The 20,487-nt window shown below is 39.3% G+C and overlaps 1 protein-coding gene across 3 annotated transcripts in view; it reads right to left on the bottom strand.

The window, feature by feature from the left end:
* Hnf4g (hepatocyte nuclear factor 4 gamma) overlaps nucleotides 1-20,487 on the bottom strand; it is a 136,231-nt gene that overhangs the window by 93,279 nt on the left and 22,465 nt on the right. Inside the window, exon 1 of one of the 3 annotated variants that reach the window (XM_076563773.1) lies at nucleotides 14,998-15,163. The exons of the other annotated variants lie outside the window; for them this stretch is intronic. The gene's annotated coding sequence lies outside the window, so the exon portion shown is untranslated. Of the gene's footprint in view, nucleotides 1-14,997; nucleotides 15,164-20,487 lie in introns of those variants that run through there. 3 annotated transcript variants of the gene reach the window in all.

Below are 20,487 nucleotides of genomic sequence, written 5' to 3'. Positions count from 1 at the left end.
CAGGACAACTCAGTCGTGTGGCAATTTGTCACAGCAGAAATAGCAAACTAGTACAAAATCTCCTTTGGAATTGAAATGGCATAAGCTTAAGTCTTGTTTCTGCTGTATGATTTGGGGCAGGATTCATAACCTCTACCAGTCTCTGTTTCTTTATCTGCAAAGTTGAAATCATAAAAACATCTATTGACACAACTGTGGTGATCATTAACCTACAGTCAGAACTATTAAAGGTAGTTATTATTATTATCATGAAGCACTGTAATAATGAAAATAAAAATGAAATAAAATCTCCAAGAAAAAATACTAACCCTTATCATTTTTATTATTTTTACTTCTCAAACTTAAAAGCTAGCCAGTGACTCTTCATAATGTATTGGCTACAAGTTGAAATATGAAGGGAATCTGTTCCAGTGTTGAAAGCTCTTCACGATTTGAGCTCATTCACCACACTCCTTTAATATTGAGCCTCTTTGGGGGAAGAGGCAATATCCTTGACTGGCTATAAATTTATGAGTGTAGTTGCTTTTATGGCTCTGAATGTAATAGAACCTAAGTAAATACTGATAAGTTCCCTATTCTTCTGAGAAGTTTCCACCCACATAATATTGCTCTATCATTGGAAATCCCCACAGTTTTGATAAGAACTAAGGCAAGAACTCTTTTATATATAACACTTGTCAATTAGAATCAGAGAAGCATTCATCATTTTAGTTGGAAGGGCTATGGGTTTTTGAAAAATCCCACTTGAAGCATGTATAATGAAATTTTGCCTTTCCCATCTTTTGCGTAACTTCAGCGGGTTTGGGATAGTAATGTTGGCTTTTAAGTGTATCTTTTTGTTTTCCCAAGCACCTTTAAGGTAACATGGTTTACATTTATAGATTAAATGGCAAAGTAAATTAAAATCAGGATTTCTGTCGCCAGTGTCTCCATGTAAAGAGACCTGAAATAGGACTGAAAATGTTGTTTTCTTTCCACTGTAGAAGTAGCTCCTGTCTTCATTAATTAGGCCTGTGGGGAACTAATTAGCTCCCTTAAGTTACTTAGTTACTAGATGTTTTCAAGTACTTTTTGTGTATATGTTTTTTTAAAGATTTTTAATCTTCTTATTCAGAAGCTGTACATGGACTTATGTTTTCTACATACAGGATCATAGCACAGAATGGACGAATTAGCACCCATGAAGCATCATAACTTGGTATAAAATATGACTAATGAAAAGCCAGGCATGGTGGTGCACACACGTAATCTCAGCACTTGGGAGGCAAAGGAAAGAAGATAAGGAGTTCAAGTCAGGCCTGGGATAGATGGGAATCTGTAACACACACATGGACACACACACGGACACGGACACGGACAAACACAGACAGACATATGATCTACCATGTAACTCTCCCTCTGCCATCTATGTGGATTTTGTTGGCATGCGATTTGCTTTTAAACACAACTTCTGTTATTTAGAAATAGCTCTGTTGGCCTCTGAGCACAATCTACAAATGGACAGTGTCTGTAGGTGGATACTGTTCTACAGACAAGTGCACCTCCATGACAATCACCCCATGGGTCGGTCTCATCAAGACTGGGAGGAGTGATAGACAGATTGCTTCATGATGAAATGCCTAAGAGAACAAACATTTCCAACACACACACACACACACACACACACACACACACACACACACACACACGAGTTTACCTGTGTTTCACAGGAGAACATAGTGGCATTTATATCTCTTTGACAAAATGAAGACAGCATATATGCTATTTATAAATATGAACATGCAAACAATATACAAAGTGAAGTCTAGAAAAGCATGTTATTCCCCAGCATATCATCACTCAGCAAATCCACTCTTTTTTCAGGCTCCTTATCCCATGAACATATACTATATAGTTAAAAATAGTCATATGTCATGAAAAACAACACACTTTTCTTACTATTCTACCTACAAAATAATAGTTACAAGTACAGTCTCAAAAGATCATTAGGAAAATGAGAAAGAGCAGAGGGGCTATTACTGTCCTTAGTTTTTTTTTTTTTTCTTTTTGTTTAGAAAGCCTGCTAGAGATAAAAGCTGTGTTCTTAACTTTGACCCATTTCCTGTGGTGAAGCAACGTGAACTCTGCCCCTGAATGCCAACACACAAGAGAAGATTATGGCTTCTTCCCATGAGGTGTCAGTTCAATTTGATAAACAGACCACGTGTGTTGGGCACATAAGAAACAAAGAAACTAAGAAGATGTAATACCTGTTTCCCAGGAGCTCACAAGACAGTAGGATCACACACATCCTTTCTATCCATGTTCAGCACAGGTTTCTATTTATTTGCTATTATTGTTTGAGGGGAAATTACAAAACCTTAACCCCTTCTTCATTTGGGGGCTAGGAAGGCTTTTAAAATCAGCCCTTGTGCTTGCTCTTTGAGCTCCTGTCATTTTTTTCTTTTATTTTACAACACCATTCAGTTCTACATAACAGCCACAGATTCCCTTGTTCTCCCCCTTCCTGCCCCCCTCCCCTTCCCCCCAGCGCACCCCCCATTCCCACCTCCTCCAGATCAAGGTCTCCCCTTGACTGAGATCGACCTGATAGACTCAGTCCAGGCAGGTCCAGTCCCCTCCTCCCAGACTGAGCCAAGCGTCCCTGTATAAGTCCCAGGTTTCAAACAGCCAACTCATGCAATTAGCACAGGACCTGGTACCACTGCCTAGATGCCTCCCAAACAGATCAAGCCAATCTACTGTCTCACCTATTCAGAGGGCCTGATCCAGTTGGGGGCCCCTCAGCCTTTGGTTCATAGTTCATGTGTTTCCATTCGTTTGGCTATTTGTCCCTGTGCTTTATTCAACCTTGGTTTCAACAATTCTTGCTCATATAAACCCTCCTTTTTCTTGCTAATTAGACTCCCAGCGCTCCACCCGGGGGCCTAGCTGTGGATGTCTGCATCCAGATTCCTCAGTCCTTGGATGGGGTTTCTGGCCCAACTATTAGGGTGTTTGGCCATCCCATCACCAGAGTAGGTCAGTCCCGGCTGTCTCTCGACCATTGCCAGCAGTCTTTTGTGGGGGTATCTTTGTGGATTTCTGTGGGCCTCTTTAGCACTTTGTTTCTTCCTTTTCTCATGTGGTCTTCATTTACCATGGTCTCCTATTCCTTGTTCTCCCTCTCTGTTCTTGATCCAGGTGGGATCTCCTGCTCTCTTTCCCTCAACCCTCGCCGTTCATTGCTCCTGTCATTTTGACAGCTCTTCCTCCATGCTAAGTAGACAAAAGTTTGGAGTCTTAAATACAAACACAGAGTGGGTTTTTTTCCTCTTGAGTACTTTCATCCTTTGCTTTCTCCTTAGTGGCAATGTGAGTTCTTCAGGATTCCTGCCATCCTTACTGTAAACCCTGGTGGCTAACCACCTCATTTATCTATATACACTCATCAAGGATCTAAAATGTTTTCTAATCACTTGCCAGTGAACGGATTCATCTACTGCATTGGGCATGAGTGTGTGCATTTATATAAATGGCTGCCTCTGCATGTACTTATACATGTGTGCTAAGGTAAGAGGTTATCAGGTTTTGTCCTCAATTTTCATACACCTTATGATTGACAGGGGGTCTCTCACTGTACCTGAAGCTCATTGATTAGGCTAGGCTGACTCCTGTGGATATCTGTCTGCCTCTGCCCCTCCAGCATGGGGATTACAGATGCACACCACACCCAGAATTTTTTTGTGAGCGCCAAAGATCCAAGCACAGGTCTTCATGTTCACAGCAAGCATGTTACATACTAAGCCATATTTCAAACCAAGAAACTACTAGTCTTAAAATTTATTTAATATTTCATTATGTTTTCTTTGAAATGGGCATTTTTCTCTAATCTGTCTTCTACTTCAAGAGCTGATCAGTAGTTACATGGATATATGAATTAGACACATGTGTGTGCCCACAGACATGCATACAGATTATATATGTTTACATTCACACATGCATTTGTATTTAAATACATTAAAAGGTACAATCATTGTTTCATTGTATATACTGTACCAGTTATGCTCTAATTGGATAATTCTAACTAATAGCAAGTTTTTATCAACTTTAAAATTCTAACTAGTTAGTAATACTACCTCATTATGGCCCACTTGCCTCTTCAGAGGTTTTTCCTACACTACCTAAAAAAGGTAATAGTTATGGCACTTTTGAAATTACTGTGTCACTTCTCAAGTAGCTCATACTGAAATGGAAGTTTTAATTTTGGCTCTGCTACATCCTGTTTCACTCTGGACCTTATCAGTTTATTAATGTGGACAATGATAATAAAAGATTTACCTTGGGGCTGTAGAGCTGACCAACATAAGATGTATGGTACATGATTGATGGCCAAGACTCCTCTGGTTTAAGTCCAAGAAAGAAAAATACAGATACTTGACAAGGCAGTCCCTCATAGTGCCAAATACAGAAGCAAGGATCCAGAGCATTAATACATACAACTTCACATGTTCTTAGGTTAGTGGCATCAGAAAGTATCATTAATTCATCATGAAAACTGAAGAACACAAGTTCTCTTCACCACAGGTCTACAGCATCACCCATGGCCACAGAGCCTACAGCTATGCTCTGAATGCTTCTGTCTGCTGACTAATAAGATGTAGAATCAATAAGTCTGTGGGTATGTTATATATATATATGGGACTGACAAACATTTAAACAAATCAGATGATTAGAATAGTATATATTCTGATGCTTTTATGTAGAAAGTGCATTGTATCAACTTCTGCAGACTAAGAAGAGGTTTTAGTTATTTATCATCCTTAAAAGAATTATCATTGGTATACTTCCTATAGTGCTTTAAATGAGTAATGTCCCCCACAGGCTTATGCACTTGACCACCTGGTCCCCATTGATGGCACACTTTGGTAAGTTATAGAACCTTTAGGAGGGGCAGTCTTGCTGGAGGAAGTATGTCACTAGGGGAGTTGGCTTTCAGGATTTACAGCTTTGCTCCACTTCTCATTTCATTGTTCAGCTTCCTGTGTGGAGGTAAAATGTGATCACTCAGCTTCCTGTGTGGAGGTAAAATGTGATCACTCAGCTTCCTGACCCTGCGGCTGTGCCATGTCTTCCCCCACCACCGTGATAAATTCTATCACTCTGGAACCATAAGTTAAAACAAACACTTTTTTCCTTAAGTTGCTTTTAGTTATAGTATTTTATCACAGCCAGTGAAAAGTGACTAATACATTTCTTAAGGAGATATTTCTGGGTAAATTTATTATATTCAACTTAAAAAAAAAAGGAATTAGCCAAAATCTACATAGATATGTTATATATGAACTTGAAACAAAAACTAAATAACTAAAAACACACACAGAGAAAAATCCAAATTTTTCAAAGGACTATACTTTCAGAAAAATAGAGTAAGGGTTGCTTATAATATGCCACATATTCAAATCAGCCACTCACTGTCACATTCTCATTACTCTCCATTAGAATCCTGTTGTATCTCAGACCCCACATAACCTTCAATATTTCAAAATCTACCTTCTAATTCTTCATTTGCTTCATCTGGAATAATACAATAAATAGGTTGAATTTTGAATGATTCATTTATGGTTTCATATAGAGAGTAAGATCTCAGACAAGTAGAAATGAACCCTTCAGCTATATGAAGCTCTAGAGAGGCTTGTAAAATTGTGTGCACTCTTGAATAAAGACGTTCCCAGCTATGTTTAGATAAGGAATATATTTTATAGCTCTTATGATGACTTAGTAATTCTTGATAACAGCAAAGTTCAAACAAGTTAGAAAAACTAATTTCACAGGATGATTGTTCTATTTAGGGGAAGACCTTTTGATTTGGCTTTGGTTGATTTGCTCTGGAAGGACTTGTTTTTGTTTGATTGATTGATTTTTGCTTTTATCTGAAAGAGATGAGATGGAATCACTCTTCTCCATATAGAATGTATGCAAACATTGCAACTTCCTATATTCTAAAAGCAGCAAAAATAATTCATAGCAGACATTATGTTCATAGCACCTCACTGTTGTCTATTTTGTTTGAATAATTTTTGACATTTTACTAAATACACAGGGGCAATTGTCACTCCTATGAGTTATTTTGAGCTATTTCACACACAATAATTTGAAGATGTCTGAAAAATGAGCAGACATGGCTCCTTAGGCTATGTATTAACAGAGTAAATTGTCAAATTTTTTTGTACATTTTGGTTAGCTTAATTTTAAGTTGAGTTTTCCAGAAATTAATAATTACCTACATTCATGAAATAAAGTGCCAGGTTCCAGCAATTGATCTAATTGTTTTCTGGAGCATAGATACCATTCTATGTTGATTATCATTGTTGAGCACATATGTGAGTAAAGATATTACTACTTTATGATACTGAATTTTCAAATATTATTCATTTCCTGTCTAAAAAGATAAGGAATTAAATAATTAAAATAAATAAAATATCTATATTTAAAATATCTAAAAGCTATGTAGGTGGGACATGGTGACATAAGTCTTTAATTTCACACTCAAGAAGCAGATGCAGGGAGGTCTCTGTTAGTTCAAAGCCAGCCCGACCTATGTAGCAAGTTCCAGGCCACATAGTGAAACTCTGCCTCAAGAAACAAAAGTAAATATCAAACCAAAGAAAATGGGAACATTTATACTTCTGTGATGTATATGCTTCAAGGAAGTTTAGGCTTCTGTTTTGCTTTGGAGATGAGACAGAAACAAATAGCCCACTGTGTGCTTCTAGGAGATTCTACAGATAATAAGAATCACATGCATTCACACTGGGTGTGGTCACACAGGACTGTAACCACAGGTTGTGGTGACCAAACAAAGGAGACCAAACCTAGCTACACAGAAAGAGTCTGTCTCAAAAAGAAGGAGTGGGCAAGGTGATTCAGCGGGTTAGAGCACTTGCTGTACAGCCCGGCATTCTGATCTTGATCTCTGGACCCCAGAGAAAGGTGGCAGGAAAGGACCAAGTCTACAGAGCTGACCCATGACCACCATATGTAGACCATGGCATACATGCCCCTACCACATGCAATAATAAGAAAACTCAATCACATTTTAAGCACTTATTATATACTCGGAAGTGTACTAAACCATTTATAATTATCTTATTTAATTTACTTTAACCTTACGTAATTAACTTACTTAAGCACCGTTTTTTGTCAGATTGGACTGATATGGTTGAAGTGACAATCAGTTCTCTGTACTCCAGAGGCTTCAAGTCTGAGATCAAGGTGCCAGCATGCCTGCATTGCTGTGAGATGGTTTTCCAGCTTGCAGAAATCTATCTTTATCTTCTCCCTGAGTCCTTGAATCACCTTTGCCCTGGCCCAGGTTGGATTTGGTGTCCTGCAATGGTTCTCAAAGCTGCAACCCTTTACATAGTTCCTCATGCTGTGTTGATCCCCAACCATAAAATTATTTCATTGCTACTTCATAACTGTAATTTTGCTACTGTTATGAACCATAATGTAAATATATGATATGCAGGAAATATGATATGTGATTCTCAGGGGGGTTGAGGCCCATGGGTTGAGAACCACTGATGTAGTGTTAGGAAGATCCAGAGAAGCAGAGAGGAAGGGAGGATTTTCCCCTCTTCTAAGGCCACTGCTCTGTCTTATGAAGGCTATGTACTTACCACCCAATCCAACCCTAATATCTCCTATGCCCCATACCTAACTCTAGCACTTTGGGAATAGGGCTTCAGCATTTGGAACAAAGCAGTCTATAACACTAATACTATCTGATATCTATTATTGTCTTCATTTTACAAAGTGAAGCAAAACACAGCACGACCAAAGATCCAGGCCAACTAGGGACCTAACCCTAGGAGGACAAATATGATTCCTCTGATTCCCAAAAGAAACAGCACTGACGGAAAGCTCAGTCCTGAAGTCAGGGTTTGGCTTGTGGTACCAGAACGCCCAGGTAGAGGGATAGAAAGATACACTGAGAAAGCCCAACACTGGTGTCACTACTCTGTGAGGCCATGTGGAACAATCACTTACTCTCTTAAAATTTAACTTATCGAGCCGTCCATCACCTCATTAGTTCATTATAAACATGAAATAATACACCAGGGTATCTGTCAGTGCACTAAAATGAACGATAATGGTATGTGCCTACAAGAATCCCTCACTGAAATGGAAAAAGAAACATCCACTCTCCACAATGGAGTCCCTGTTCGGTTTTTTGTTCTGTTTTGTTTTGTTGTTTTATTTTTTGTGACAGTGTTTCTCTGTGTAGCAGCCTTGGCTGTTCTAGAACTAACTCTGTAGGCCAGGCTGGCCTCAAACTCAGAGATCCACCTGCCTCTGCCTCCTATTCTGGGATCAAAAGCTTGTACTACCACCACCTAGACGGGTTCCTGTTTGTCTCATTGGCTGGTGAAGAGTTTAGGCTTTCTCACACAGGAGTGCTAAGAGATTGCCCCAAACACTAATTGTCTGTTTAAGTCTCTACCCTCTTTAAAATGTATGATACAGACCTGGGAAGCGGTGGAAATACATGTTTCCAATCTGGGATTCTACTAAGGCTAAAAGACATAAAATATAAAACTCACTTACCATGGTGTTTAGCATGTACTAACATCACACTGCTTGGTTGTTATTGTGTTATTAATAGTACTGTCCTAACCACAGGTAATGGGATGATGCCGACACTGAAGTTTTGTTCTTTAGCAGTATTTATTTCTGTAATTTAGCATGAAATTGCAGGGTTGCTTTGAACAGTTTGATAGAGACAGCCAGTAGTTCCCTAGTGCCTGTTCCTCTCTCCACAACAGGAACAGTGAGTGTTTTGAGCTAGAGCAGGGTGTGATCAGAAACGAAGTCAGCTACCTGTGTGCCTGGGCCCTCAGACAATGTGTATGAAAGCTATGCTTTCCTGCTCTCCAAAGCTGGGGTGCAGACCTGTCTGCAATTAGGCTTCAGATAAACAGAACACAGAGAAGTACAGTGAAAAGTCATAACACTTCAGCGCTGCCAATGGATACAAGTAAAGATTTATCTAAAATAAACATACTTGAGAAAATCATATTAAATAACTTTAATGTTTAATGTAGAGCCACCATAATCCAAACAGTGTGGGCCTGAATAAAAAGACACACAGAGGGGAAAAAAAGACATGGAGAACCCAGAAATTAGTCTATGAAGTTGAGGTGTATTGATTTTTTTGACAAAAGTACCAAGAACACACAATGAGGAAGTGATGGCCTCTTCAGTAGAAAGGTCCTAGGAATGCTAGTTAGTCATATGTGTGTGTGTGTGTGTGTGTGTGTGTGTGTGTGTGTGTGTGTGTGTGTGTTTCTGTGTGTGTGTGTTTCTGTGTGTGTTTCTATGTGTATATATATACATATACATATATTAGCCCCTCATCTTATACCATATACTAAAATTCACTTAACCTGGACTACAGACATAAACATAAGATCTGGAATTATGAACTTTCAAAAAAGTTTATTTTGGAAAACAGCGGGTAGTTTCATAGTACAAGTCTGGATATGATTTTTGACTGTTATTCAAAAGCATGGGCAACAAAAGTCAAATATAGGCAAGTGGATTTCTCTCAGTAAAAGGAGCAACCACAGAGGAGGCAAAAGCCTATAGCATAGGAGCATACATTATAAACTATTAACATTTTAGAAATGAATACAGCCAAGTCCAGATCAGAAATTCAAATACTGAAATAATTTAATTTAAAAATGGACAAAGGACCTGAATAGGCACTGCTCTAAAGAAGAAATAAAAATGATCAGCAGGTATATGAATTCAGCTATGTGACATGTCCAGCTTTCCTATTTATCAAGGAAACACAAATTAAAACCACAGTAAGATACCACCCAAAAGGATGAAAAGTAAGCATTGACCAGGAGGTGGAGAAGAGGAAACACTGGTACATTGTTGTTGGGAATGGAAATTAGCACACCATTATGGAAAGCAGTATGGAGAATCATCAAAAACTAAAGGCTATTATACAATGCACTGGGACTAACCAACAATACCACTTCAGGATTTAGATCAAAAGGAACTGAAATCCATACAATGAGAAAATAATGAACACCCCCATGATCACTGAAGGATTATTAGCAAAACCAAGGTATGAGATCAACCTATGTGTCTGCCAGCTAACGAATGGGTAATGAATATGTGGTACATCAATAACACTGTTTAATCTTGAAAAAGAAGGCAATGTAATACAACACAGCTGAACCTAGAGGACACTATGTTAAAATAAAGAAACTGTCACCATCTCTTGTCACTAAATGAAGCTTCCAGTTTGGGACTGGGTTACATTTAATCGAGTTGATGGCCAAAGGGATCCCATGGGAATCCCCAAACACCCCAGGCCATTGCCAAGACTATAGATTGCTCTCCACAAACTGTCATCAGGACCCCATTGCTGAAGACAACACCCACACAACTTGTTGAACATAGAGATGTAGAGCTAGTGCCTTCATAGAGCCTTCACCCCTGGGGTCTAGTGTCTTTGGTACAGTGTCTTAATTAGAATTTCTATAGTTGCAACAAAACACCAAGACCATAAAGCAAGTTGGGAAGAAAGGGTTTATTCAGTTTACACTTCCACATTGCTGTTCACTACTGACAAGAACTCAAACAGGGCAGAAACCTAGAGGCAGGAGCTGATGCAGAGGCCATCGAGGGAAGCTAATCACTGGTTTGCTTCCCTTAACTTTCTCAGCCTGCTTTCTTACAGAACCTAGGACCACCAGCCCAGGGATGGAACCACTCACAATGGTCTGGGCCCTCCCCCACTAATCACTAATTGAGAAAATGCCTTACAGTTGGATCTTATGGAGGCATTTCCTCAATTGAAGCTCCTTCCTCTCTAATGAATAGCTCATGTCAAGTTGACCATCGATACCAGCCAGTACATACGGGAATGTACTCTGTATATTATCAAAAGAGAAATGTAAACACAAACCCAGATACAAACCCTCTGATCCAAAATAGTATCTTGTATGCAAGATATGCTAGTGAAATGGTGGCTCAAAACTGTTGGGGATACCCAACCAATATCTGACTTGACTGAAGACCAACTCCACCTCCACAAGATGGAAGCCATACCTGACGCTGCTAAGGTGAACAGGAACCCGAGACTAGATAGCCCAGGGACCTAGGGTAAAACCAAATACAACTGTTCTAAAAAATATATAGAACGAAAGAAAGGAAGGAGGGAGGGGGAGGAGAGAGAAAAAGAAAAACAGAGAGAGAAGAAAGGAAAGAGTAGTAATAAAATGACTCCTAGTGACATTCTGCTATACTCAGATGAGTGCCTTGCTCAGCTGACATCAGAGAAGCTTCCTCTTGCAGCATGTGGAGCAAATGCAGAGACCACAGCTGGACATTATGCAGAGCCAGACCTTGAAACACTCTGCTGTATTTGGAAATTCTGCACCAAATCCCTCCCCCTGAGGACTCAGGGAACACCAGAGAAGGGGATGCAGAATTTAAGAGCCAGTGGGGATGGGGGACACCAAGCAAACAAGGTCCTCTAAATCAGAGTGATCAAGGCTCACATGAACTCGCAGAGACTGTGGCAGCATGCACAGGGCCTGCATGGGTCTGCGCCATGTTTCTGCATTGTGTATTATGGTTTTCAGTTTTGTGTTTCATGGGATTCCTGAGTGTGTGAACAAGTGGGTCTCTTCCCTTGGGCTCTTTTCCTTCTGTTTGCTTGTCTTTGTTCCTCTCCGGTGTGTCAGTTATTGTTGATGTTGTTAGTTATTTAGCTGCGTTGTGTTCTTACCCTGCAAGGAAATGTCACGAAACACGACAGAATCCGCTTATAGAGTTTATTAGAGTTAAAGGGACAGAGTGCGCAGGCCTGTGGGAGAGACACGTGCGTGGAGAAGAAGAGAGACTGGGAAGCATGGCGCTCCACTTTAAAACCAGCTGGGGGGGTGGCCAGGTCACGTCACTACTCCACATAGATCACATGGTCACGTTGCGCGCTTACGTGGCCATGTAACGTCACGGATCCTGGTCACGCGAGACCCCTTGGCCCGGAACTTGCTAGGCAGAGATATCCGGGTCCGCCGGGTATCCTGGTTACGAGAGACGCTTTGACCCGGAAATGCCTATCCTGACCTGGAATTGGCTAGGCGGAAGTGTGCGCCCGGTATATGCGACCGTGGGGTCGTGTTGTGAACCCTTCAGATGTTATTTTGTTATTATCCCTCTGAAGTCTGTTTGTTTTCTAATGAGAGACACAAAGCGAGGAGGGGAGGGATAGAGGGAAGGAGACCCATAATCAGCATATATTATGGGAGAAAAATCTATTTTCAATAAAAGATGGTGGAGAGAAGCTGCTCATGTTCAAGTGTATTACGGTCAGGATGTGGAACGCCACCTCAGGAAACATGCTTAAACATTTGGTCTCCAGCTGCTGGTGCTGTTTGGGGAGGTTGTGGAACCTTTTGGGGGACTAGGGCCTAATTACAGGATAGAGGATTGCTAAGGATGGAAGGGAGCTTAGGATCTGTAGTCCAGCCCTGCCTCCTGTTCGGTTTCTTTTCCTTCATTCTCTCAGATTTTTGCCAGCTGACTTATGCTTCTGCTCTCACAGCCTAGAACAGTGGGCAGGAGCCCCCATCCCTTCCATAATGGACTGTGCTCTCAAAGCGTAAGCCAAACCAACCTTCTTCCCTATAGTTACTTCACCTCAGGTATTTGGTCACAGCAACAGGGAAATGAGAAAGAAAGACAATGGGTAATTTAAAAAGCCAGACTGCTGAAAACAGAGAGTAAAATAAGGTTACCGAAGACCGACGATCGCAAGCCTGAAAAGATGGTGGTCAAGAAAGACAAAATCTCACTTTGACAGGAGGAGTAAGTTCCAGGAATCCCAAGTGTATGGAGATCATAGTTAGCAAGAACACACTGTACAATTAAAAGCTGTCAAGAGCATGGTTTTGAATCCCAAAAGAAGATAAGTATGAGGTAGTGCTGTATTAAGTGACTTGATTTACTCATTATGTGATGTAGACATATATCAAAATGTTACATTATGCATGTAATTGTACTGTCAGTTGAAAATAACTTTTAAAAATTTTATCAAAACATGCCCATACTAATTTGTCCAAATCTACTTTGCTTCTACAACTGAGTTGTTAAATAATTGTAAAACAAACCATATCAACCCAATAATACAGTATTTACTCTACTGGTCCTGTATATCTTTCCTCCTAAGAGAACCAACTCCTATTTTAACAAAAGGAAAAAGCAAAGGGATAAAAGAATCTGTGTTTTGGAATAATCATTTGGAACAAAACAGCATCCAACCTGGGTTCATGAGATGGCCAAGCAGAAAAAGGCACTTTTGATACAAGCCTGGTGACCTGAGTTCTGCACCAAGAACTAACATAAAGGAGCGAAAGAATCAATTCCACAAAGTCATCCTCTGACACCCCCCCCACACACACACATACACAAACATGCACACAAATGGGCATGTACATCCCCCCCACACAAGCATGCATACACATTGATATGTATACCCCCTCACGCACATATACAAACATGCACACACATTGCACATGTATACCCCCCCACACACATACACAAGCATACACACATATGGGCATGTACATCCCCCATGCAAAAGCATGTATACACATTGGCATGTACACCCCCTCACACACACACACTACACAAGCATCCACACACATGGACATGAACACCCCCCATACACACACACATACAAACCACAATAATAAATAAATCTCTTTCAAAATCACAGAATAACATCCAACTGAGAGTAAATGCTTCATGGTTATATGAGGGAAAAATAAGGGCTGTATTGAAATAGCTCTTCCGGGGCTCATTAGAACAACACAGCCACCTGTCAAACTTGCCTACAAAGAGCGACGCAGGAACTGGAGGTGTGTCAGTCATAAAGAGAGAGCACTGGCTGCTCTTCTAGAGGATCTAGGTTCAATTCCTAGCACCCATAAGGTAACTCACAACACTGTAACTCCAGTTACTGGGATATGATGGTCTTCGGGCCTCTGCAGGCACCAAACGCTCAAGTGGTAACAGACACACATACAAGCCAAACACCCACACATATAAAGTAAAAGAGAAAATGTTTCAAACAGAGATCTATTTTGATGAAATTATACTCTTTAGGTTCTTCTTGTTATTTTTAATGTGGACTGAATATGTATTTTTTAACTTTGCTTGATATTTAAACATGTCTGCAATACACATGGAGAAAAGAATGCCCATAAGTTAGTTGTTTAAATTATGTTTGTACATCTTCCAATATAAATTCTCATTACTTATTATAATTATTGCACTGCTTTTGTATTTTAAATGATTCCCATAATTCAAATTGAGTATTTTTAAATTCTTTATATTTCACTCATAATATTTTATTCTAAATGAATATTCCATAAAATATCCATCAGTTCTTAACTATTTTCATTTATATAACATAGTTGTGTATGTGTTCATTTTTATCACACATAGTCATATACTACAAATGTATAAACATTCAGATCTGTTTCCAAGTTTTCACATTTTCAAAACAGTGTTATCAAGCTTTAACTACTGTAGTTTAGAATTCAAGATCAAGATTCACTGTGAAAGATCATTCCAGCCATACTTACAGCTTAGCTTTAAGGGAAACAGAATAATACGTGCTGTAGAAACCAAGTAAAATATGAGTGGAAATTATTTGTTTAGCTTATCACAATTACAAAGGAAGATTGATATGTTCTATGGCAGATACCTATGATACATAGTAAGGGAGACACATCACTCAGTTCATCTTAACACTGTAGAACTCTTTGTAACAATAATACAATACGCAATTGTCATATAGTAATGCAGAAGTTACTACACTTTTAATATGTATTCTTCTCATGTAATTGCCATTTTTAAATATGAGCTCTCATATAATTATTAACACTTCCGTTATTTTCAGGCTGAAAAATCCGGTAGTACAATTACCTAGTTTAAGTCGAGAAAATAGCATAAACCAACCCATAAAAGTCAAGGGGAGGTTGTTTGTTTGTTTTTCATAATTCTCAGGACAAATTCGGTGAAGGGTAAAATCAGCTTTTGGTTCTTCATGATGCCCTTTGGTGCCCTCCCATGGATCAAGGAATTATTCTCTAGCTCCCTGGGCTGTGAGGACACAGTCTAAGAATGAAGTCCTGCAAGAATTCTGAGTGCTTGTGACAAAACTAAAAAAATAAAAAATAAATTAAAAAAAGACAAAAAAGTCTTGTGACCTCAGTTTCTTCAAAAACACAGAATTGTTCTAGGAATGCGATTGTGTGTTCTTTCCAGGTGTAGTGGATAGGAGTGAGTTTCCTTCAGGTTAGTCATTACTATTGGTATTTGTTTATCTGCCTCTGTGGAAAAACAAGTTTTTTGCCATGTACGGTTTGCTCTTGTGACTGTACACTTTACTCATGTGACACCTCTTGACCCTCAAAGAAGAAATTATATGATGCTTTGAATACAATTGGCCATCACATGAGATCTTAGTCCACCTCATTTTTAGGCATCACTCTCCCAGGTCCCACTGCCTTTAGAGCACTAAACACTGGGCCTTTGTTATAAGAGAGTCAATCTCTAGTTGAGTGGTGGTGGTTCATACCTTTAATCTCAGCACAGAGGAGGCAGAGGCAGGCCAGTCTCTGAGTTCAAGCCTGGTCTACAAGAGATTTCCAGGAGTCTGTCCAAAAAGCAAAAAACAAAAAAACTTCAATTCATGAGGTAGAAAACCTCACAACTGAATCATCTCCAAAGAATAGTGCCCTCCTAGTACCTTTTCTTTTGGTGTTAGGAATCATTATTAAACTCAGAGTGAGCACAAAGTCACAGATAGAAGGAGTAGACACTGGCATTGGATCCTTCTATTCTCCATTGAATCCAAGCACTGTCATTCAGGTATTAATGGCAAAATGTCTCTGGAATCTTGGGCATTTTGTTACATCTGTTTTAGTTAGGGTTTCTACTGCTGTGAAGAGACGCCGTGACCAAGGCAATTCTTATGAAGGAAACCATTTAATGGAGGGGTCTACAGTTCAGAGGCTCAGTCCATTATCATCATGGTGGGAAGTGGTAGGGTACAAGCAGACATAGTGGTTGGGAAGTGGCTGACAGTCCTACATCTTGATAGGCCCAACTCCACTATGACACACTTCCTCCAACAAGGTCACACCTCCTAATAGTGCCACTCCTTTTGGGGGCCATTTTCTTTCAAACCACCACAATGTAATAAACTGTGTTATGTTTTGTTATGATCAAATACTTACATTGGAATCCAAAAGAGAATAACTGCTCATTTTGCAGATCTTGGTGATAATTATGGGAGATAACTTTTGAATTTTTTGTTTATTATTTTTATTATGGAGACTATATCAAATGTATCTATCCAGATGAACTCACAACTTTATAATTCTATGTTGTGTCATGTAGGAAAATCAGCTCATTCAAAAACTATTGTAATACTTTCAAAAAATCCTTAAGTTACTAAATCTTTCTTGTCTATACTCAGTAACTTTGTTATTAAATGTAGTGCATATTCAAAAGCCATATACTATCTTCTCAATTTATTAGCCATATGTACTAACAATAGCTAGTACCTAATTTATGAAATATGACATAAGCAATCATTTTGAAGGATGATGAGTACCTTTCCTGGGTTGAATCCCCACTCTTAGAGCTACCATATGATAACAATTGTTGATATTTCTTTGAGATTTAATTTATATTTATGTATTATTCAGCTATTTCTCTTTGGGAATCTTGATATAAATAAAATAGTATAGTAATATTTTCTTCTTTGACTCTCTTCACTGAACATTGTATTTAGGAGATTAATCTACATTGATGGATATAGAATATTTTCTTTTAGCTACACTAGAGTAAGGGATCCCATGAATACACCACAATATTTTGTTTATACATTCTCATATCAATGTTCATTTGGAGCATTGCAGTCTTTAATTTTATAAATAATGTTTCTCTAAATACCGTTGTGTATATTTCACATATTCATATCAATATGTGGTCTGTGGATCTCATCAAGTTTCTAAACTGTTTCTTATAGATTTGTGATGGACTAAGTAGAAAATTGGAGGCTACACATTTAGAAGCTTTGACAGTGATTTTGCTCTACATAGAGCCCATTAATTCATCATTTATGAGGCATTTACAACTTTGGTGGTGGTGAACTTGTAATGAGTCACAATATGACAAAAGCCAGGTCTTAAAGTACACAGTGTAAGTTGTACCTGCAGTCAGGAATACTATACTGCACACTTAGAATGTGCACACTAAATGGCAGCCTCATCTAAGTAGTCTTAGCATCAGAAAAAGAAAATTATAAAAATAATAGGCCAGGTCTGTGGGTGCATGGAGGTAAACACAGCACTCCCGAAGCTGACAAAAGAGGGTCACATTCAAAGCAGCCCTGGTGATGCAATGAGAGCCTATTACAAAAACAAAAACAAGCAGGAAGCGCATATGAGGGATGCACAGTAGAGTCCTGCTACTTCACAGATAGACTGTAATTATACCTCAAAGTATAAAAATAGAGGTGGGTGTACACATTTTTATCCAAGGCTCTCTGTGATTTTATATCCCATGTGGTAACTATAATTAGTGATAATTCATTGTTAGATTGTTCTTTTATGTTTTTCTTGAGAGTCAGAGTCAATACAGCCCAGGCTCAAAATCACTCTGAGGCCAAGTGGCTTTGAACTCCAAGTCTTCCTGTCTCCCAAGTGCAAGGACTGCAGATCTGCAGCCCCACATTCAATATTTTTGAAAAGTAAAAATGCAATGGCTATTGTGTTCTACCACAAAATGAGAAATGTATGGAGTAATGAATGAAGATAGAACATCAAAATATAGTAACAATAAACCAAAATAATGAAATCAAGGAGATTTCAAATAAATCAAGACTCAGTGTCTATTAAGTTTTACTCAAATACACTGTTTATCATGTATTTGACTCAGGTCTTTAGCAATAATTGTTGATAATTTATGAAACTACACATATTAAATATTTTAACTTAACTATTAATATTTCAATTAAAAAAAGACAGTTCTCATTGTGTAAACTTGGCTGGCCTGGGCACCATGCTCTCAGCTGTTCAATTACTAAAAAAAATAGTCTATGCTGCAAGACTTACAGTCTATAAACAATTGCTGAAACTTTAATGCAATTCTGAATCAAAAGTGTGGGAATAAGCCAGGTCTGCTGAATAGTTTTGTCAACTTGGCACAGGCTAAAGTCATCTGAGAGGGGTAACTTCAATTAAGAAAATGCCTCCATAAGCTCATATGGAGATCCTAAGGTTGTAGGCAAGCCTGTAGGGTATTTTCTTAATTAGTGACTGATAGTGAGGGCAGCGTATTGTGGGGTGGTGCCATCCTTGGGCTGGTGGTCCTAGCTTCTATTAAAAAAAAAACACAGGCTGAACAAACCACAAGGAGTAAGCAGCACCCCTCCACAGCCTCTGTACCAGTTCCTGCCTCTAGATTCCTACCCTGTTTGAGTTCCTTTCCTGACTTCCTTTGATAGTGAGCAGTAATGTGGAAGTGTAAGCCAAAAACCCTCCCCTCCCCAACTTGCTTTTTGGTTGTGATGTTTCATTGCAGCCATAGAAACCCTAAGACACAAGGCATAGTGGCACAGACTTACAAAAAAAAGAAGAAGATTTTATTTTAAAACAGCAATTTCTGGAGTGGACTGTTGTCTTAAAATAATGTACATTGTAGTTACAAAAGCACAGCTCTCACCTCAAAGGAAATAAGAGTTTATCCTGAACCCAAAAAAAATAACTGGTCATGGCAAGGAACACAGATTTGAGTTCCCCCAAATTCCATGTTCCAAAATGGCAACAGTTTGATGATCTTTTCATAGAAACAGAAAAAAGAAAGTCATAAATTAAGTCACTTTCCAAATACACTTATGGGAACATTAGGTAGGTTGGTGACTTAGAGTTTTATTGCTGTGAAGAGATACCATGACCATGGCGACTCTTATAAAGGCAAATATTTAATTGGGCTGGCTTATAGTTCAGAGCTTTAGTCCTTTATCATCATGGCAGGAAGCACGGCAGCATGCACGTAGACATGGTGCTGGAGAAGGAGCTGGGAGTTCCATGTCTTGTGCCACAGGCAACAGAGAGAGAACTGGCTTGAGCTTCTCAGACCTCAAAGCCCGCCCCCACAGTGATGCACTTCCTCCAGCAAGGCCACACCTACTCCAACAAGGCCACACCCTCAATAGGTAGCACAGACTTTTAATCCCAGCACTTGAGGGCCAGAGACAGGAAGATCTCTGTGAATTTGAGGCCAACCTGTCCTACTTAGCAAGTTCCAGAACAGCCAGGGATACACATTAAGATCCTATATCAAAAATCAAACAACAACATTTTTAAAAACTGGAACATCAAACAAGGCATGGTGGTGCATGCATGTAAACCCCGAGTTCTGGGAGGCTGAGAAGGAGGGTCAGCAAATTTGAAGCCAGCATCCTGAGCAAAGACATTAGTTCACATGCAAGTTTTCAATGACATCACACTGAAATGCACCATGGAAATAAGAGGATGGGCTTGCCAAACAAATGCAGCTAATAACATAGTGAATGCAAAGCACCTTGAACCTGGCAATTCTTTTGGATAAGTGTGAAAACTGTACAAAATGCTAATACCAGGGAAGTGATCTTTTTGAACTTTATCAATGACAGACACTAATAACCATAACTATAATCAATTGTGCTGTTCTATCAGTAGCTGGGAGTTTAGCAGGTCTAGGGAGTGTTTTCTGATGCACAGCTGTGAGACAAGCAAATGTTCCAGAGCAGAGCTCCAGAAGAAGCATTTGTAGGCATTGCAATCTTCCACCAAGAAAGACTTGCTGAAGAAAGAAACTTCATAAGCATCTGAGCCTGGAATACGGGATGAACGCATTATGCTATGTGCACACACAGAGAGCACGGAGCGTAAACCCTAGAAGGGGTAGTGACAGTGTCTGGGAACCTGGCGTGGCATGATTCTAGGAGCTACAAATGATTTGAGGAAAAACCAAAGTGAGGAAAGCATGCCAGAAAAACTCCTATCTAGGAAAGAAAGAAAAAGAGAAAAGAATATGCTTATGGCTGCTCTCCACGGCAAACCATTTCCAGGGAAATTAATTAATTAAGCAAATGAGACGCTTATAGAATGGAGATGTTACAAGAGGCAGTGTTATTTCCATTGTAATTCTTTTAATGCCATTTTTATTTTTGAAAACATAGTACACCTATTAGAACAATCTGATGAAGCCAAGGGCAGGACCAACAGCCAACAGGAAAACAGGAAACAAATTACCGAGAAAACAAAACAAGACGTAACAAAACCCGTGCTGGGGAGGATACAGGACACAGTCATCAGACGTCTTACACACTGCTGTCAGGAACGCAAAGTTTTACAGCCA

The sequence above is a fragment of the Peromyscus maniculatus genome, chromosome 2 (assembly GCF_049852395.1).
Source record: "Peromyscus maniculatus bairdii isolate BWxNUB_F1_BW_parent chromosome 2, HU_Pman_BW_mat_3.1, whole genome shotgun sequence".
Taxonomy (NCBI): domain Eukaryota; kingdom Metazoa; phylum Chordata; class Mammalia; order Rodentia; family Cricetidae; genus Peromyscus; species Peromyscus maniculatus.
The sequence above is the reverse complement of the archived record's forward strand: the minus strand, read 5'-3'. Positions and strand labels throughout refer to the sequence as shown.